The 14,398-nt window shown below is 42.9% G+C and overlaps 1 pseudogene; it reads left to right on the top strand.

Moving 5' to 3' along the window:
* Nucleotides 1–10,802, top strand: part of LOC106573132 (endoplasmin-like) — a 31,592-nt pseudogene extending 20,790 nt beyond the window's left edge.
* The last annotated feature ends 3,596 nt before the right edge of the window (nucleotides 10,803–14,398 follow it).

Genomic DNA, 14,398 nt, shown 5'->3' with positions numbered 1-14,398 from the left:
GAGCTTTTCTTAATTTTCTCCTCCCCAGATGGACAAAGAGAAGAACATGCTCCACATCACTGACACGGGCATCGGCATGACCAAAGAGGACTTGGTCAAGAACCTGGGTACCATCGCCAAGTCAGGCACCAGCGAGTTCCTCAACAAGATGACGGAGATTGAAACCGAGGGCCAGTCCACCTCTGAGCTTATTGGCCAGTTCGGCGTGGGCTTTTACTCTACCTTCCTGGTTGCCGACAAGGTGATCGTGTCTTCAAAGCACAACAATGGCACACAGCACATCTGGGAGTCTGACTCCAATGAATTTTCTGTCATTGAGGACCCTCGCGGGGATACGCTCGGCAGGGGCACCACCATCACGTAAGTGCCTCCAATGGCGTACTCTCAAAAGTGAAAACCCCGCCCATCTGGCAGTGCTCCAAGTATTTAAGTTTTGAATACTTGGTGATGGTATTCATACAGTGGCCATGATTTCAATGAACTACTTATGTAGCATTGAAAGATAAAATGACACGGGACAAAAGCCCACAATGAAATCCAATGTACAAAGCCTTGCATTTAGCATTTGTTCTACTCTTCCAGGTTGGTGATGAAGGAGGAGGCTACAGATTACCTGGAGCTGGAAACCATCAAGAACCTGGTCAAGAAATACTCACAGTTCAACTTCCCCATCTACATCTGGGCCAGCAAGGTATAGGAGTGGAACTATACTATAATTTACTGTACATTATCTCCTGTCCTCTCATCTGCACTGATTGGAAACATTATGGTGCTAGTTGCTCATCATCACTGGCTTTCATGTGGTCTGTTTTCAGATCAGTGCAGATGGAGAGGATGGATTTGAGACAACTGAGGGTGTCATAGTTCGTTGTCAATGGCACAACCCATGGTGTTTTAATAGCAGTGAGCTGTGGAAATAACATTTTGCCATGTTCCCTACTCTCCCTACCCAGACAGACTGTTGAGGAGCCCATTGAGGACACTGAGGTGGAGAAAGATGAGGTAGAGGTAGAGGAAGAGGACAAGCCCAAGAAGGTTAAAACAAGAGTTTTTATTTTGTTTCCCAAACTCTCCTTCAGTTTATTTGATCCATTCCAATAGTAGCACACCTAAGCCATCAACTTGATAAGTGACTTTTTAAATACCTAAGCAACTTCATTCCTTTCGTCCAGGCTGAGAAGACCGTGTGGGACTGGGAGCTGATGAACGACATCAAGCCTATCTGGACGAGACCAGCCAAAGAAGTAGAGGAGGATGAGTACAAAGCCTTCTACAAGACTTTCTAAGGTATGCAGTCTGCACCTCCTTTTGACATTACTTCTTTCTACTGAGTTTTTCTTAGCTAATGTGCCTTTATTTTTTTCTCTTTGGGTTCTTAGTTTACTGAAACATTGACAACTGCTGATATAAAAAGGGCTTTATAAATCAATACATTTGATTGGTGTTCGAATTGTATTGATTTTTCAATCTTCCCTCAGATGAGGATGAGACAGATGAGCCCCTCTCCCACATCCACTTCACAGCTGAGGGTGAGGTCACCTTCAAGTCCATCCTGTTTGTCCCCACTGCTGCCCCCAGGGGCATGTTCGAGTATGGAACCAAGAAGAACGACTTCATCAAGCTGTTTGTCCGTAGAGTCTTCATCACTGATGATTTCAATGACATGATGCCCAAATACCTGAACTTTGTCAGGGGAGTGGTGAGTGACGGAGCTTCTAGGGCTATGGAGGCTTGGATCAATAAAGGAAATTGAAAACGTTAGTTTACGATCTGAATTGACTGAATAGAAATGTATTTGACCCTGGACCCTGCTGTACAGTTGAATGATAGTTAATTTAATACTTAAGTTTCTCTGATTTATGATAATGTGATTGTTTGGTTAGGTGGACTCTGATCTGCCACTGAATGTGTCAAGAGAAACCCTGCAGCAACACAAGTTGCTCAAGGTGAGCCGCTCCAATCTCAAATGAGCAAGTTCAGACTGTTACTGAAATGTTTCGGTCAGATCTCTTCTCTTTGGTGCTTATAGAAGATGATTTCAACATAAGTAATTTTATCATTAACTAATGTAGTGAATGATATGAGCTTCATAATTAAAGCCCCTTCCTCCCTTACGTTTCCCCTCCATCCAGGTCATTCGTAAGAAGCTGGTGCGTAAGACCCTGGACATGATAAAGAAGATTGCAGAGGAGCAGTACAATGAGAAGTTCTGGAAGGAGTTTGGTACCAACATTAAACTGGGTGTGATCGAGGACCACTCCAACAGGACTCGTCTGGCCAAACTGCTGCGTTTTCAGACCTCCAACAGCGACACAGTGCTGGCCAGCCTGGAGCAGTACGTAGAGAGGATGAAGCAGGACAAGATCTACTTCATGGCCGGGACCAGCCGCAGGGAGGTGGGTAGAGTTTGACTTTGAACACTCCCCTCCGTATAGTATAGAGGCAAATTAAAGGTTTTTGTTTCACTGTCCAAGTACATACGCAGGGGAGTGTACTGTAGGTATAGGTGATTCTTGTGTAATGGTATGTATAACAGATGAAGGGGAAGTGGGTCCAGCTGTACTTCAAGGCCAGGACCAGCTACAAGGAAGTGGGTAGAGGGTGGACCATGAACTGGATGAATTAAAATGCGATCCTCTAACTTTTCCCTTGACTTTTCCTCCCTTACCTTGAATTTACATTTTCAACCGAGGTCAAGGTAAGGAAGAAAGTCGCATCGCCGAAAATCTGAATCAACCACTCTCAGCTGGTCCCAATTCGCTCACTACTCCTTTCCTTTGGCCCTTTGTTTGCAGCTCTGTAAGGAGTAATATAGTCAAGGTTAATATAGCCAAGGTTCCTACCCTTGTCTTCCCTTGTGTAATGTCCTCTCCCCCAGGCTGAGTCTTCTCCCTTCGTAGAGAGTCTGTTGAAGAAGGGTTATGAGGTGATCTACCTGACAGAGCCAGTGGATGAGTACTGTGTCCAGGCCTTGCCAGAGTTCGACGGTAAGCGCTTCCAGAACGTGGCCAAGGAGGGCATTAAGTTTGACGAGAGCGACAAGGCCAAGGAGACCAGGGAGGTCCTGGAGAAGGAGTACGAACCCCTCACCACCTGGATGAAGGACAGCGCCCTCAAGGACAAGGTAACATGCAGATCATGAATGTAAAGACCAGACTTCAGAGAACTTTTTTCCCCAGACTGTTTAGTCATGATTAGGGCTGTGGCGGTCATGACGTTGTCAGCCTGTTGTCATGCAAAAGACTGCCAATCTCACGGTAATTTACCTTTTAATAAACATGTTTAGCATCTCCAGGCCTCTACACATAATTAAACTTAACCAAATAAAATATGTTTCACATTCCGGAGCGCATGTGCCACAGGTGACTAGTGGCACCTTAAGTGGGGAGGATGGACTCATAGTAATGGCTGGAATGGAATAAATATAATGGTATGAATCGTTCCACAAATGCATGCATTTAATACCATTCTATTCACTCCATTCCAGACATGGAGCTGTTCTTCCCTCAGCAACCTCCTGTGGAGTGTGCATATGAAGTGGCTATGTTGAGTGGAAAAGTGATCATTTGAAACGGATTCTATAGGCTAGATTTAGTTATTTGGTGAATTGAGTTGTGAATGATGCAACCATATTGAGTATTGAGATAGTTAAAGAAAAAAAAAGCTTGCGTTCTGTTCGTTGCCTCGGGCTGCACAGCTGTTCTCGCAAGTGATCATCTTTTCACCAATCAGATTGATCTCAATTTAATTTTGTCTTCAATATTATGTAAAATTAGTTTAGATTTAGAATGGAGGCTGCACGCTTTCCTGCCGGTGTGTTTCAATGATGCCGGTTGGCAACTGTTTGGAGCATGCTCTCCCTGTGCGACAGGTGATATTCTGCCCAAACTGTAACCCTGTTCTTGTAGCTACCCAGTTCTTATTTTGGGAAATTAAATAAACTCAGCAAAAAATAAACATCCCTTTTTCAGGATCCTGTCTTTCAAAGATAATTCGTAAAAATCCAAAACTTCACAGATCTTCATTGTAAAGGGTTTAAACGCCGTTTCCCATGCTTGTTCAATGAACCATAAACAATGAATGAACATGCACCTGTGGGACGGTCGTTAAGACACTAACAGCTTACAAACAGTAGGCAATTAAGGTCACAGTTATGAAAACGTAGGACACTAAAGAGGCTTTTCTACTTACTCTGGGGAAAAACAGAAGAAAGATGCCCAGTGTCCTTGCTCATGTGTGAACGTGCCTTAGGCATGCTGCAAGGAGGCATGAGGACTGCAGATGTGGCTAGGGCAATGAATTGCAATGTCCGTATTGAGACGCCTAAGACAGGCTACAGAGAAACAGGACGGACAGCTGATAGTCCTCGCAGTGGCAGACCACGTGTAACAACACCTGCACAGGATCGGTACATCCGAACATCACACCTGCGGGACAGGTACAGGATGGCAACAACTGCCAAAGTTACACCAGGAACGCACAATGCCTCCATCAGCGCTCAGGCTGTCCACAGTATGCTGAAAGAGGCTGGACTGAGGGCTTGTAGGCCTGTTGTAAGGCAGGTCCTCACCAGAAATCAACGGCAACAATGTTGCCTAGGGGCACAAACCCACCGTCGCTGGACCAGACAGGACTGGCACAAAGTCTCTTCACTGACGAGTTGTGGTTTTGTCTCACCAGGGGTGATGATCGGACTTGCATTTATGATCGAAGGAATGAGCGTTACACCGAGGCCTGTACTCTGGACGGGATCGAGGTGGAGGGTCCGACAAGGTCTGGGGTGGTGTCACAGCATCATCGGACCGAGTGTCATTGCAATGACAATCTCAACACTGTGCGTTACAGGGAAGACGTCCTCCTCCCTCGTGTGGTACCCTTCCTGCAGGCTCATCCTGACATGACCCTCCAGCATGACAATTCCATCAGCCATACTGCTCGTTCTGTGCACGATTTCCTACAAGACCGGAATGTCAGTGTTCTGCCTTGGCCAGCGACACTTCTAAGACCTGTTGGCTCGGAGGGCTAGGTGCATAAACCAGAGTGCATAAAAATACATTACTGTGACTCAAAGGTCACGTGGGATTTTACTGCAGTGAGTGCCTAGGGAAAGTATTCAGACCCCTTGACTTACACATTTTGTTAGGCAGTGTTATTCTAAAATGTATTTGTTTTTCCTCATCAACCTATACTCAATACCCCATAATGACAAAGCAGAAACGGGTTTAGAAAATGTTGCTTATTTATTAAAAAATAATAAATATTACATTGACCTAAGTATTCAGACCCTTTAAAAAGTACTTTGTTGAAGCACCTTTGGTAGCGATTACAGCCGTGCGTCTTGGGTATGACGCTACAAGCTTTGCAAATCTGTATTTTGGGAATTTCTCCCATTCTTCTCTGCAGACCCTCTCCAGCTCTGGTTGGATGGTGAGCGTCGCTGCACAGCTATTTTCTGGTCTCTCCAGAGATATTCGATCGGGTTCAAGTCCAGGCTCTGGCTGGGCCACTCAAGGACATTCAGAGACTTGTACCAAAGCCACTCCTGCGTTGTCTTGGCTGTGTGCTTAGGGTCGTTGTCCTGTTGGAAGGTGAACCTTCGCCCCGGTCTGAGGTCCTGAGCACTCTGGAGCAGGTTCTCTGCACTTTGCTCCGTTCCTCTTTCCCTCGATCCTGACTAGTCTTCCAGTCACTGCCACTGGAAAAACATCCCCACAGCATGATGCTGCCACCACCATGCTTCACTGTAGGGATGGTGCTAGGTTTCCTCCAGACCTGATGCTTAGCATTCAGGCCAAAGAGTTCAATCTTGGTTTCATCAGACCAGAGAATCTTGTTTCTCATTGTCGGAGTCTTTCGTTGCCATGTGGAAAACTCCAAGCGGGCTGCCATTTGCCTTTTACTGAGGAGTGGCTTCCGTCTGGCCACTGTACCATAAAGTCCTGATTGGTGCTGCAGAGACGTTTGTACTTCTCGAAGGTTCTCCCATCTCCACAGAGGAACTCTAGAGCTGTCATTCATCAGGTTCTTGGTCACCTCCCTGACAAAGGCCCTTCTCCCCCGATTGCTCAGTTTGGCTGGGCGGCCAGCTCTAGGCATTTTGGTGGTTCCAAACTTCTTCCATTTAAGAATGCATGCCACTGTTCTTGGGGACCTTCAATGCTGCAGAAATGTATTGCTACCGTTCCCCATATTTGTGATCTGACACAATCTTTTCTCGGCGCTTTTTCTCTGACATGCACTGCCAACTGTAGGACCTTTTTATATAGACAGGTGTGCCTTTCCAAATCATGTCCAAGCAATTGCATTTACCACAGGTAGACTCCAAGGTGTAGACACATCTCAATGAAAACAGGATGCACCTGAGCTCAATTGAGTCTCATAGCCAAGGGTCTGAATACTTACGGATTTTTTTTAAACCTGCGTTTGCTCTGTCATTATGGGGTATTGTGTAGATTACTGAAGATTTGTATTCATTTAATCCATTTTAGAATAAGGCTGTAACATAACAAAATGTGGAAAAAGCCAAGTGGTCTGAATACTTTCCGAAGACGTATGACTCATGACTGCCAGTGTGGCAGTAATATGGTCACCGCAACAGCCCTTGTCATGATTAAAAACATGCTCAACGGTGAATCCAGCCCTAAATGTTTTGATGAAATGTAAAAAAAAATATATATAATTACCTAGGCAAGTCTTAAGTACAAATTCTTATGTACAATGACTGCCTAGGAACAGTGGGTTAACTGCATCCAGGGGGAGAAGAACAGATTTTTACCTTGTCAGCTCGGATTCAATCTAGCAACCTTTTGGTTACTGGCCCAACACTCTAACCACTAGGCTATTTGTCATATATTGTGGGGAACCTTTTCTTATTTGCCAATTTTATTTTTTCTTTAGATTGAGAAGGCTATCCTGTCCCAGAGGCTGACCAAGTCTCCCTGTGCCCTGGTAGCCAGCCAGTATGGCTGGTCCGGTAACATGGAGAGGATCATGAAGGCACAGGCCTACCAGACAGGAAAAGACATCTCCACAAAGTGAGTGATCACTATGCACTTCAGGTAGCATTCTGAAGTGTTGAGCTTTTGTGTAACATCAATCTGTCAATGGGAGACTTGCATGAATGAGGTAAACCTGGCTCTCACTTCATCATACCACCCTTTGATCCTTCTTGATTTTTTTTATTGTGTTCTGCTTTGTATTTCCAGTTATTATGCAAGCCAGAAGAAAACATTAGAAATCAACCCAAAGCACCCGCTCATCGAGGAAATGCTGAAACGCATTACTGTAAGTATCACATACACACAACCTTGTGAAGCTGTGTTCATAATACTCCATCTCAACCTGATTATTGAGTGGTGCCAATGTGGTCCAAGCCAGAACGTTTCTCATCACTTAAGTGATGTCTGTAATACAACAATATTATTGATCCATTATACAGAGCTCCCAAGGTATTGGGACAGTACCCTTTTTTTGTTTTGGCTTTGTACTCCAGCACTTTGGATTTGAAATTATGTTATGACTGAGGTCAAAGTGCAGACTGTCAGTATTCACCTGATCTGGATGAAAATACCCTCAGATGAAACGCTTAGAAATTATAGCACTTTTTGTACATAATTGCCCCCCCCCCATTTTAGGGGACCAAATTATTGGAACAATTTCACTTATGTGGATTAAAGTTCAGTGTTTGGTCCCATGTTCATAACGTGCAATGACTACATTAAGCTTGTGACTCTACAAATGTTTGTTTTGGTGGTTTGATTTATTTTGTGCTCGATTTAGAAATAAATGGTTAATGTATTCATTTTGGAGTCACTTCTATTGTGAATAGGATGTTTCTAAACACTTCTACATTAATGTGGATGCTACCATGATTACGGATAATCCTGACTGAATAATGAGGTGAGAAAGTTAAACGCATCATACCCCCAAGAAATGCTAACATCTCACCATTATAACAGGGGAGGATACTGTTTCTGTTATTGTAATGGGGTACCGTAATTTCCGGACTATGAGCCGCAACTTTTTTCCACGCTTTGAACCTCGCGGCATAAACAATGACGCGGCTAATATGGATTTTTCCCGCTTTCAATTTTTTTCCCCCCAAAACACATTCTGTGACGTGCTCAGTTTTTTTTGGGCGGCATGAAGCTTTCATTAGACCAATGAAATTGCCGAACGGGTTAAGGTCAAACAACTTTTTTGTTTACTGTGTAGATTAAATCGAGCGCTCTCAAACTTCCCATCATTCTGATTACGGTAGTCATTTTGTCACCCTCATGGCAAAGACATGGAGAAATGCATATGATGCAGCTTTCAAGTTGAAGGCGATTGATCTGGCTGTTGGAAAAGGAAATAGAGCTGCTACACGGGAGCTTGGTCTTAATGAGTCGATGATAAGACGTTGGAAACAGCAGCGTGAGGAATTGACTCAGTGCAAAAAGACAACTAAAGCTTACTGCAAATTTTTTATTTTTTGTTACAAGCCGTGTTTAGTTAAATCCTGTGTAAAGCTCATTTGTTTCAATGTACCGGTAGGCACCTGCGGCTTATAGACATGTGCGGCTTATTTATGTTCAAAAAGTGCTGTAATTTCTAACTGGTTCAACCAATATGGATGGCCTCCAATTTAAAGCGGAGTCTGCACTTTAACCTAATTTTATCCTTCCATTACGTGTCACTCTCCCAATACTTTTGGAGCTCACTGATAGACACTGACAACTGAAATGGTAAATGTTGCTGTCAGTCTGATCTGTGGGCAGGTATTACTGTTTTTTGTTCAATACACTAACTGGATGTCACCCTCGACAAGTGTCTGCTAATAGTGTTGGAGTAGTGAACTACATGTAACTTAACAACATTTTGCAGTAGCTTGGTGGTAGTTGAACATAATTCATATCTAGGTAGTGTTTTCAGTAGTACATTTTTCTCTCCATGTAACAGTGTAGCAAACTACACCCATATTTTATTTTTGTTAAAGTTGTGAAGTAGGCAATTTCATTTTTTCAGCATCAGACCTGGGCCCAGTTTCCCAAAAGCATATTTAAGGCTAAGTTGTTCGTTAGAACCTTCGTAGTAGCATCGTTAAATCTCAGAGCGGTTTCCCAAAACCGTAATTATTAATGTTGTGCTTGAAAATGCTCGTAATCGAACATAAACCATGTGATACTAAGTCTCTGACTGCTTAACTTCAGAACAAAATTGACTAGAAAACAAAGTTGCTATTGTCTTAATACAACCAACCTATAAAAAGATTCTTCAAATTAACTGAGATGGCTGAATTAAAATATAAACGCTAGAATATAGGCCTATTTCAGTCATATTGAAATGCATTTCATGTTCCATTTTGCTACTTGTAGGCTACGTCTAACTTGTCTCCCTTATATTTCATGTGTAGCCACTTTAATAGTGGTAGTTTTTCTCTAGGAGCTGATCCCTTGTCAATATTGTGAAATGTAAAGGTAAAAATTTGATGGAGAAAGCGACTCAGAGGGCAGCGCTCCCTTTCTTTCGAACCTATCAGTATCGTCACATGCTCCAATGACTCACTTAGAAAAGTCACTATCTGCGTGGTGTTTTGGGAAACGCATGTTACATCCTCGGCCGTTGTAGGAACGATTAATTGTTATAACACTCGTAAGCTTAAGTTCCGTCACTATCTGGGAAACCGGGCCCTGCCACATTCTCACTTAGTCCATTTGTTTTTGGTGTTTAATAGGTTGTTACATTCTGTTAACATATGACCCCAAAGTGACTTGTTCTTGCAATTTGTAGTCTTGACATTTCCGATATACATATGATTAAAAATTAAGTCGTTTGGATGTAGTAAACTGTTTTTTCAAAGAGAATTTCACTTAAATAGTTTACTTTTAAGGTTAGCTTTAGTTCAGCTTAACTTTCAGTGTGAAGTAATTGGTAGCTTGGTAAACTCTTAAGAATAGCTTCCCCAACACTGCTACTAAATGACTCGAACTGTAAATATAACTAACTTGTATTCCTCTCCCCATAGACTGATGGCGAGGACCAGACTGCCTCAGACCTGGCCATGGTGTTTGAGACGGCCACGCTGCGTTCAGCCTACCAGCTTCAAGGCCTATGGAGACAGGATTGAACGCATGCTGCGGCTCAGTATGAACGTGGACCTCAACGAACAGGTTGAGGAGGAGCCTGAAGAGGCAGCAGAGGCTGAGGAAGAAGAGGAAATTCAAGATGAGGATGAATTGGTATGTTTCTAAGTACAACAAATATGTTTAGGCCAGTATCCACACATTAAGTCCTGTTACTAACCTTTTTCCTTCCTCTTTCCCATACAGGTAACAGATAAAGATGAATTATAAAGCACTAAATGAGTGGGGGTGTCATGATGGACCTATCCTGCAGCTGAGCCACAATCAAGACCACCCATGGCCAACCAAGTCCTAGCCTTGAAATTCAGACTGAATATAGCTTCATTCTGTATGTTTCATTCCATTATTTATGAATTAGTCATTACGACAGTGTGATTCAGTCTGGATTTCCAGGATAGACAAGATGACCAATGGTCAGTGAAGACTAGCCGGGTCCCAGATCTGTTTGTGAGGTCTTGCCCAACCGATCAGGCTAAGTCGAGACATTGATGGCCATTGGCCACCTTTCACTCACTTGACGGTCCTGATGGGTTTTTTTTCTTTTTTAAGGCTTTGGTTTTGTTTTTATACATTCCTCAGGATTGTAAATTTGTTAATATTTAACTGAGCTGTCTTTGGGAAAGATGTGATCGATACTGTCACATGATCCCATTAAATAAATATTTATTGGGAAAATAATGACTTTTTTAAATATTTTTTTAACTAGGTAAGTCGAACAAATTCTTATTTACAATTGTGCGCCTCCCAATGGGAATCACAGCCGGTTGTGAATCAGCCCGGGATCAAACCTAGGTCTGTAGTGACAGCTCTAGCACTGCAGTGCCTTAGACCGCTGCACCACTCGCGAGGCCCTTTTTATTTATTTATTTATTTTTAATTGTTGAAGAAGCACATGCAGTGGCTGACACGGAAAACAGATCTGGAAATAAGAATACTCTTGATCATTTACATCTAGCGAAGGAGTTTTGCGCTTAAACTTTCTTTTAGGTTCAGTTTGATAATGTGCACCTGCTCATTAGTTCGCTAGCTAACGGAGCCAGGCGGAGGGGGACATTCATAGCAGGTTAGATCATTTCTCTTAACCTCAGTCTCCTAAACTGCTACGAAAAAGTCACTTCGGTACATTTCGTATGAAACAAATGGGGTGGAAAGTGCAGCACAATGCACACAACACTAAATGCTTTACCAAGCTTAGCTATCTAGCAAGATGAAGAAATCTAATTCACTTCCCATACTTCCAATTCACTTGTTAGCACAACCTACCTATCTAGCTAGCAACTCCACTGACTCTCGACAGCAAACAGGCAGCTGCTTCATTTAAAATGAATCCATTGTGATATTAATTATACTGAACAAAAATATAAATGCAACAATTTCGAAGATTTTACTGAGTTACAGTTGGCATAAGGAATCAGTCTATATGAATTTGTTAAACCCTAATCTATGGATTTCACATGACGGAGTCCAGATATGCATCTGTTGGTCACAGATACTTAAATAAGAAAGGTAGGGCCGTGAATCAGAACCAGTCAGTATCTGGTGTGACCACCATTTGCTCCATGCGGCATGACACACTCCTTCGCATAGAGTTGATCAGGCTGATGGTGGCCTGTAGAATGTTGTTTCACTCCTCTTCAATGGCTGTGTGAAGTTGCTGGATATTGGCGGGAACTGGAACACGCTGTCATACGTCGATCCAGAGCATCCCAAACCTGCTCAATGGGTGACATGTCTGGGTATGCAGGCTATGGAAGAACTGGGATGTTTTTAGCTTCCAGGAATTGTGTACAGATCATTGCGACATGAGGCCGTGCATTATGGTGAAACATGAGGTGACATCGGCAGATGAGTGGCGTGACCAATGGGCCTCAGGATCTCGTCACAGGATCTCTGTGCATTCAAATTGCAATCGCTAAAATTTGTCTGTAGGTTGTCTGCCCATACCGCCACCATAGGCACTCTGTTCAATGTTGACACGTGGTTGAGGCTGGTTGGACGTACTGCCAAATTCTCTAAAATGACAGAGAAATTAACATTAAATTCTGGCAACAGATCTGGTGAACATTCCTGCAGTCAGCATGCCAATGGCATGCTCCCTCAGCTTGAGATATGTGGCATTGTGTTGACAAGGCAAGTTTTAGTGGCCTTTTATTGTCCCCAGCACAAGGTGCACCTGTGTAATGAGCATGCTGTTTAATCAGCTTCTTGATATGCCACACCTGTCAAGTGGATGGATTATCTTGGAGAAATGCTCACCAATAGGGATGTATTCAAATTTGTGCACAACAGAAGCTTTTTGTCTCCATCAGCAGGTAGCCTAGTGGTTAAGAGCATTGGGCCAAAAGGTCGCTGGTTCAAATTACCGAACCGGCTAGATGGAAAAATCTGCCCTTGAGCAAGGCAGTTAACCCTTGGTGTCGTGGATGTTGAGTAAGGTGGGCCCCGCACCTTTCTGATTCACAGGGGTTGGGTTAAATGCAGAAGACACATTTCGGTTGAATGCGTTCAGTTGTGCAAATGACTAGGTATCCCCCCTGTGTCTGGTGTGCCTCTCAATCATGTCCTACTCTTCTGTTGCTGTCTCGGCTTCTTGTTTGGTGTCTCTCCATCTACTCTTCTGTTGCGGTCTATCTTTTCTGTTGTATCTCTTTGAGGGATGCACGATATATCGGAATCGGCCGACATTAGCTAGAAATGCCAACCTCGGCACCAGCCCAATGTCTAGTTTAACGACGATGTGCAAAACTTATGTCTAAGCTACCATGCATACCTAATCTAACGTAGGTACATGATGTAATGACGGCACGTAAAATTTTGCCCTACACGTTCAACACAGCATTCCTAATCTAGCCCACAACTTCTGTTATGTGGATCGAGCAGTCAACAAGTTGAGCCGTCATTTGAAAGAGTAAGAATTTCAGCGAGACAACTCAAAGGCAAAATCCATTAACCTCTCTAGGGTATGTGAGACAATCGTCCCACCTACTCAACAGCCAGTGTAATCCCGTGGCGCGTTCTTCAAAAACTTCAATTTCTCAAACATGACTATTTTACACCATTTTAAAGACAAGACTCTCGTTAATCTAACCACACTGTCCAATTTCAAAAAGGCTTTACAACGAAAGCAAAACATTAGATTATGTCAGCAGAGTACCCAGCCAGAAATAATCAGACACCCATTTTTCAAGCTAGCATATAATGTCACATAAACCCAAACCACAGCTAAATGCAGCACTAACCTTTGATCTTCATCAGATGACACTCCTAGGACATTATGTTACGCATGTTTTGTTCAATCAAGTTCATATTTATATCAAAAACCAGCTTTTTACATTAGCATGTGACGTTCAGAACTAGCATACCCACCATAAACTTCCGGTGAATTTACTAAATTACTCACGATAAACGTTCACAAAAAACATAACAATTATAGATACAGAAGTCCTTTATGCAATCGCTATGTCCGATTTTTAAAATAGCTTTTCGGCAAAAGCACATTTTGCAATATTCTGAGTAGATAGCTCGCCATCACGGGCTAGCTATTTTGACACCCAAGTTTGGCACTCAACAAACTTTACTATAAGAAAAATTGGATTACCTTTGCTGTTCTTCGTCAGAATGCACTCCCAGGACTTCTACTTCAATAACAAATGTTGGTTTGGTTCAAAATAATCCATAGTTATGTTCAAATATCCTGTTTTGTTCTTGCGTTCAAGACACTATCCGAACGGTGATGCGCAGACGCGTATCGTGACAAAAATTCTAAATATTCCATTACCGTACTTCGAAGCATGTCAAATGCTGTTTAAAATCAATTTTTATGTGATTTTTCTCGTAAAAAAGCAATAATATTCCGACCGGGAAACCCTGTTTTCGTTCAGACTCAATCTAAAATGGACTCTTCACGCGCGCTCCCGTCTCATTGTTCTCAGATCGACCACTTACCAAATGCGCTACTGTTTTTCAGCCTGGGACACGAGTCATTCAACCTTCTGGCGCCTTCTGAGAGCCTATGGGAACCTCAGGAAGTGTCACGTTACAGCAGAGATCCTTTGTTTTCAATAGAGTGTAGAAGGCCAAGAAATGGTCAGAGGGCACTTCCTGTACAGAATCTTCTCAGGTTTTTGCCTGCCATATGAGTTCTGTTATACTCAGACACCATTCAAACCGTTTTAGACACTTTAGGATGTTTTCTATCCAAATCAAACAATTATATGCATATTCTAGTTTCTGGGCAGTAGTAATAACCAGATTAAATCGGGTCTTTTTTTTTT

The sequence above is a fragment of the Salmo salar genome, chromosome ssa16 (assembly GCF_905237065.1).
Source record: "Salmo salar chromosome ssa16, Ssal_v3.1, whole genome shotgun sequence".
In the NCBI taxonomy this organism is placed as follows: domain Eukaryota; kingdom Metazoa; phylum Chordata; class Actinopteri; order Salmoniformes; family Salmonidae; genus Salmo; species Salmo salar.
The sequence above is the reverse complement of the archived record's forward strand: the minus strand, read 5'-3'. Positions and strand labels throughout refer to the sequence as shown.